Raw genomic sequence first — 6,753 nt, forward strand, 5'->3', positions numbered from 1 at the left:
AATAAATACAGTTCACTGAGATATATAACAATCCTATGGGTTTAAAGGCAATTTTAATCTAGGCCATTTGTCTGATATGGTATCATCTGACTTTGAGCTGATGTACAAATTGTCCTTTTAAAATGATATATGAGGAGACTTAATTATTAGATGCATTGACATTTTGGGAGGAAACTGTTTGCTGGTAGCCTGTCCTGGAGCTGCTCATGTTCCTGTCTGCACACTCACTCACCCAGAGCTGCCACAGAAAACTCACTGCAAAATGTCATGGGCAAAAGAAACCAACGAAAGGCTAATTGTCACTTGGAGAGAACAATCTGAGTGCAATGGCTATTGCACAGATTCAAGGTGAACAGCTTCCAAGCTTCCAAGGTGAGTAAAGGACTATAAATCCATTTTTGAGTGAAAACATAAATTAAGTATAATATTTTGTCTTTATAAAATGCCTACTCTTCAAACAGCTTCAAAAGATTTCAAATATATGCCCATAGTCTTCAAACTGGGAGCATAGAAAAAGAGATAATCTGAATTTATTTTTATTCACCACAAAACCCTAAACCCACCACCAGAATCCTCCTGGCAGATAATCAGAATACCCACTTTCCAGAAATGTTTGAGATCATGTGATATTAATTCCTTACCTCTCCTCTCTCCCCTTCACATGTAATTCCTTGAAAAGAATTTATGCACTGAAGAAACCCTGGTTGTATGGGACCTCCCAGTTCTCATTGGCTCCTCCAAGACTTTCTCCATTAGTTTGTTCCACTTCCTTACTTACTCAAACTCTTCTTTTCTACTTCTTTCCTTTCCCCAGCCTGCAAACAGCTTCAAATCTGCCACTGCAACTCCCTTTCCTCCATAAGCTAGCTAGTGGAGGAAGTTATCTTCCTCTCACTGCAAAACTTTTTGAAAGAGCATTGCTATTGTTAGCCCCACTTTCATTCCCATTTGCAGTTTTGGCTCTTGTAATCTGGACACTGTGATACAATTATTTTTATTAAGGCTCATTAATGTTTCTCTAAATTCAATGAACTTAGGCTTCATTCTGCTCAACTGCTAATTCCTCTAGCCACCTTTGATTTTTTTTTGCCTTTCTCAAGCCAAGCTCTTCCTTCAGCTCAGACTGATCTCTACAGGGTCCCCCATTGTTATCCAGATCCTCCTTAAAATTCTTTCCTCCACTGGCTTCCTTTCAATCTTCAGTGCCTAGTTCTTCTCCTTCTATAATTTCTTCTGATTCTGCTTTTCCTGAATGTTTTACCTGCCCAACACTTAATTATAAATGTTCCCAAAAGATTAGCCCTTAGTACATGTTGCTTCTCACTATGATCTATATGCTACCCCATTGGAAATTCCATCCATTTTCATTGTTCTCATGATCATTCCCATGTAAATAATTCTCAATTTGAGTGTCTAGTTCTGAAACCACTTCCAAGCTCCAAGCCAGTCATCCTCTGTACATTCTAAATGGCTGTGATATAGAAACAAAACATATTATATCATAATCCTATCTCTCCACCTTCCTTCTGTAATCCTGCCTCTATTAGCGACCATGCCATTTTGATTTCTAAGACTTTTAATACAAGTGTTATTTTCTATCCCTTTCTCTACCTCATGATCAACCCCAAAGCCTTGGAATCATTGACTCAACTCTAAATAAGTATAAGGAAAAATCACAGAAACTATAGCAGATGCAAAAGTAAAGAGCAAGTTTCCTGAAGATGCCTAAAGTCAATGCTTTTCCTGACAATTCTGTCCACACAATGACTCTTGTGTCCATCTTCTTATTTTTATTCTCATAGACTCCAAATAAAACCCACACAAACTCCACCATTGTTCATTATCATCGTCTCCAAAGAAATCTCACTCTCTCCATTTTCTTTCCATATTGAAAGGATCCTCCACTTTGCTGCCACAGTTACCATTCTAAAATAAACACAATCCAGATATTTATCTGGTAAAAACCCTTTAGTGCCTCTCCACAGCACCCAATACAGAATCCATATTCCTGCCTGGCACTTAAACCTCAACCCAATTTATTTGCACATTCTACAAAGACTGTTGAGTACATATGTGCCTAGGCACAGTTTAGATGCTGGGGACACAAAGTCCCTGCCTTTAAGAGGTCTAAATCGAGCATCACAGGGCCATAAACAATTTTAAACACAACATACAAAAAGCAAAAAAAAAACAGGACTCTTGTGGAGCAACATGTAACAAAGCAGGCAAGCAGTTGACAGCAACTCAAAGTAAGTCCAATCTTTGCATATAGTCCTTGGAAAATATTATCAGAAATTCAATTTATTTTGTGTAGCAACACTCCACAAAATCTATTTTCTTCTCCTCTCCTCTGTAATTCCCCCATTCTCTGCAAATTATTAAGAGTCTATTATTTGCTAAATCTTAAAAAATTCATTCCCAGTCCACCCAGGTGGCTTTCTGGTGTTCCTCTCTGGCTTCAAATTTAGTTTTCTCTCTGTCATCAATTAGTGATATTCTTCATCACAAAAGTTAACCCAGGTAGCGACCCAGTAAAGAGGAATAGCTCCTCCTTTTATGCAGCCTTTGTAGCTCTGCCTCTCTCTGCCTTTTCTCACAATTTTGTCCACAAAAAGTTCCAGGAAGGAGGCTAGCAAAGAAATAATGCTCTTAGAAGTAGAAAAAAGGTTGGGAAGACAGCTTGGTAGTGCTCATACATTAAAATATTTTGTTTTCAACTAAAAAAGTACAAAGAAATATCCTTAATAGTGTTATCACTGTTGGGAGAATGAAGAAGTGTGGCACACCAGGCAGAGAAGAAACTCTAGAGAAACAGATGTCAGAGCTGAACCTAAAAAAGAATGAGTTAAACTGAAAAGGGCAATATTGAGAGAGAAAGACCACAGTTTCTATGCATATTTGAAGCAAATGACAGGACAAGATATTTGAGGCCAGTGACATGGAAGTCAAACAATGGCAGGACCTTAGTCACAAGATTGAGAATATGGAAATAGAGCCACAGACTGGCATAAAAAAGAGAAAGCAGAGGAGCCACCAGTCTGGGCATGGGTCCAGCCTTGAAAATGAATTAAGAAATTGATAAGAGTGGACAGTCAAAATTTAGCAAGAGAGACCAATTAAGTATCCCAGCACTGCAGACTGCAGCAATAATGTGTATGCGAGTGTGTGTGTGAGTGTGTGTGAGTGTGTGTGTGTGTGTATGCATATACGTGTGTGTGAGTGTGTGTGGGGGGTAGCAAGAGTTATGGGAGGAGGTGATAGTTGATAGAGAAGATGAAAATCAAGAGAGGAAATTGAAGACTACATAAATGTGCATGGTCACCCCAGAGAGCTTGAGAGTCTACATGTGTCGGATAATTAAGGAGGTAAGTAGTTTTGACTAGTCCCCTGGATCCCAGGTGTGAGTAGCTCATAAGTGGAAGCCCTTCTAAATGGAAGCTTGGATGCCAACTTCACTGAGATATTTCCTGCTTTAGAAGGGATTAATTCAAGAATCAGATGAAGATTGAATCTCTTACTTGCTGCATGCAAATATAGTCAGCTGTGAGTTCCTAGGACAGGAAGGGGCAGAGAAAATGATGGGTATTTCCCAAAATGATGGATAGGCTATTTCCTACCTTTTCATCATTATTTCCTACCTTTTCATCATTATTTCAAAGTGTCTGTTAATTTTCTCCAAAGGTTTTGGTCTGACCATCAAGGGCACAGATTTGCCCAACAAATAATATCATAACCTTGGGTTCCCAATATACCATCATCATTAGTATGATGACCCTCTTTAATTTAATTAATTACTTTACTTATGTATTTATTTTGTGCATTTAATTTTTATTCTATAGTATAATAAATATTCATAAAACTACTGGCCAAAACAAGAATAAAATGTAACCCATAACTTAACATCTATGTATTTGCTCCTCCACCAACTCTTCTCAAGTGATAACTACTATCCTGAATGTTCCTTATTCTGTTGTTTTTTATTGCATAAAATATATTGCATACATATGTAAAAATATATTCTTTGATATTGCATATTTTTCAACTCTATAAAAAGGGTACATTATTGTGAAAAGTCCTCAGTGACTTTCTATTTTCACTCAACATTAAGTTACAAAAATTAGACTCCCAATTTAAGTCTGCCCACACAAGACTACATCAAAGATAATGGCGTTTTGGGGGACATAATACATTCAAACTGGCACAACCTTACACCAAAAGCATGAGCAATGAAAGAAGAAATAGATGAATGGGATCTCCTCAGAACTGAATACTTCTATGCATCAAAGGACTTTGTCAGGAAAGTAAAAGGGCAGCCTACACAAAGGGAAACAATATTTGGAAACCACATATCAGATAAGGGTTTAATATCCAGAACAGATGAAGAGATCCTACAACTCAACAACAAAAAGACAACCCACTTAAAAAATGGACAAAAGCAGGGATACATAGTTTTCCAAAGAGGAAATAGCATGGCTCAAAAACATGAAAAGATGCCCAACTTCACTAGCTATTACGGAAATGCAAACCAAAACCACAATGAAATACCATCTCACACCTATTAGAATGGCCATTATCAAAAAACATTGCTGTTTTCTACTGTAAGTGCTGGAAAGTATGTGAAAAGGACATACACTTATTCACTGTTGGTGGGAATGCAGAATGGTGCAACCTCTCTGGAAGGCAGTTTGGTGGTTCCTTCGGAAGCTAAGTATAGAATTGTCATATGATCCAGCAATCCCATTACCAGCTATAAACCCCAAAGAACTGAAGGCAGGGACATGAATGGACATTTGCACATCATGTTAATAGCTGCATTATTCATGATTGCTAAGAGATGGAAACGGCCCAAATGTCCATCAATGGAAGAGTGGATAAACTAACTGTGGTGTATACATATGATGGAATATTATGCAGCTGTAAGATGGAATGAAGTCATGATGCATGCAACAACATGGATGAAGCTTGAGGACATTTTTTTGTGTGAAATTAGCCATAAAGAAAAGGACAAATACTATATGGTTTCACTAAAATGAACTAATTATAATGAGCAAACTCTGAGAGTTAAAGTTGAGAACACAGGTTATAAGGAGATAGAAAGAGGATAGAGTAGAGACTGGGCATTTGATGCTGAAGGAGTACAGAGTTGTTTTTCCTTTTTATTACTTTATTCTTTATTAATTATTATTATTATTATTACCTCTTTTTCTTTCTTTGTGGAAGAAATGGAAATATTCTTATCTAGATCATGGTGGTGATTGCATAACTATGTGATTATACCAGGAGCCATTGACTGTTCACTTAGGATGGATTGTATGGTGTGTGAATAAATTTGTTTAAAAAATAAACAGAAATATACAAGTGCTGGAAGAGATGTGTAGATAAAGATATACCTATTTTCTGTTGGTAGGAAAGTAGAATGGTGCAGCCCATCTGGAGGGCAGTGTGGTGGTTCCATAGGAGACTAAGTATAGGTTTGTCATATGACCCTGCAACCCTGTTATTAGGTATATACTTGGAAGAACTGAAAGCAGGGACATGAATAGGCATTTTCACAGTGGTGTTTATAGTGGCATTGTTCATGATTTGAAATGGATGGAGGTGGCCTAAGGGTACATCGACTGATGAACAGAAGGGCGAACTGTAGTGTATACATACAATAGAATATGAAGTGGCTGCAGGAAGGAATGCAACTAAGTAAATGAACCTTGAGGACATTATGTTGAGTGAAATAAGCCATAAATGAAAGGACAACTATTTTATAGTCTCACTAATATAAACTAACTATAATGAGAAATCATTGAGAATTGAATTCAAGAGCATAGGCTATGAGGGGATAGAACATGGGCAGAGACTGGGCTATCAATGATTTAGGAGTACAGAATGTTCAATAAAGCTCATTGTAAAGGTTTCTAGATTGTAAGCTCTTAAAGCAGTCCCATCTATTCCTGAGTTTTAACTGTTATTTCTAAATTCTGAGATGTTGAGCTCTTTGTGTATAACCTGGTAGTTCCCTGGAACTTAAGATATCTGTGTGACACCTGAGACTCAGAGATAGAGTTCTGCAGCTCTGAAAGTCAGCATTACTCCATACAGCATCTACTAAAGAAGCTGAAAAAGAGATCAGACTTCAATTAGAGATATGAATGAAATGGACTTGGTTAGGACTAAGGTAAATCAGAATACAGGGTAAAGGATGATATTCTCTGTATTTTAAAACTTCAACTTCTGTGTGAGACCAAAGGAAAAGATGCCTATTTGGTACAAAATTTAAATTTTCTAATGTAACCTGTATGATCAGTTTATTTAAACAACATAAGTATATGGAACCTAGAATAGGGAATGAGATCCTGTTATTCTGTACAGATCAATATAAAACCCTGATACATTCCAGAGTAGTATTTTGGGCAGAAAATTAAAAAGTACTTACAAAGTCCCCTTGAGGGACTGGGAAAAATGTGGAAATATTAAACTCCCCTGCCTGGGGAATTCCTGATACTCTCTCAAGCATTACAGACTCCCAATTTAATAAACCAAGCCCTTTATCTTGGGATTGCCCTTATGAAACTTATTTCTGCAAAAGAGAAGCTAACCCTAATTATGCCTAAGAGGCACCCCCAGAGAACCTCTTTTATTGCTCAGAAGTGGCCTCTCTCTCTAAGCCAACACTGCAAATAAACTCACTACCCTCCCCCTCTACATGGGACATAACTCCCAGGGGTGAAAATCTCCCTGGCAATGTGGGACATGACTCCC

The sequence above is a fragment of the Choloepus didactylus genome, chromosome 14, assembly GCF_015220235.1.
Source record: "Choloepus didactylus isolate mChoDid1 chromosome 14, mChoDid1.pri, whole genome shotgun sequence".
In the NCBI taxonomy this organism is placed as follows: Eukaryota; Metazoa; Chordata; class Mammalia; order Pilosa; family Megalonychidae; genus Choloepus; species Choloepus didactylus.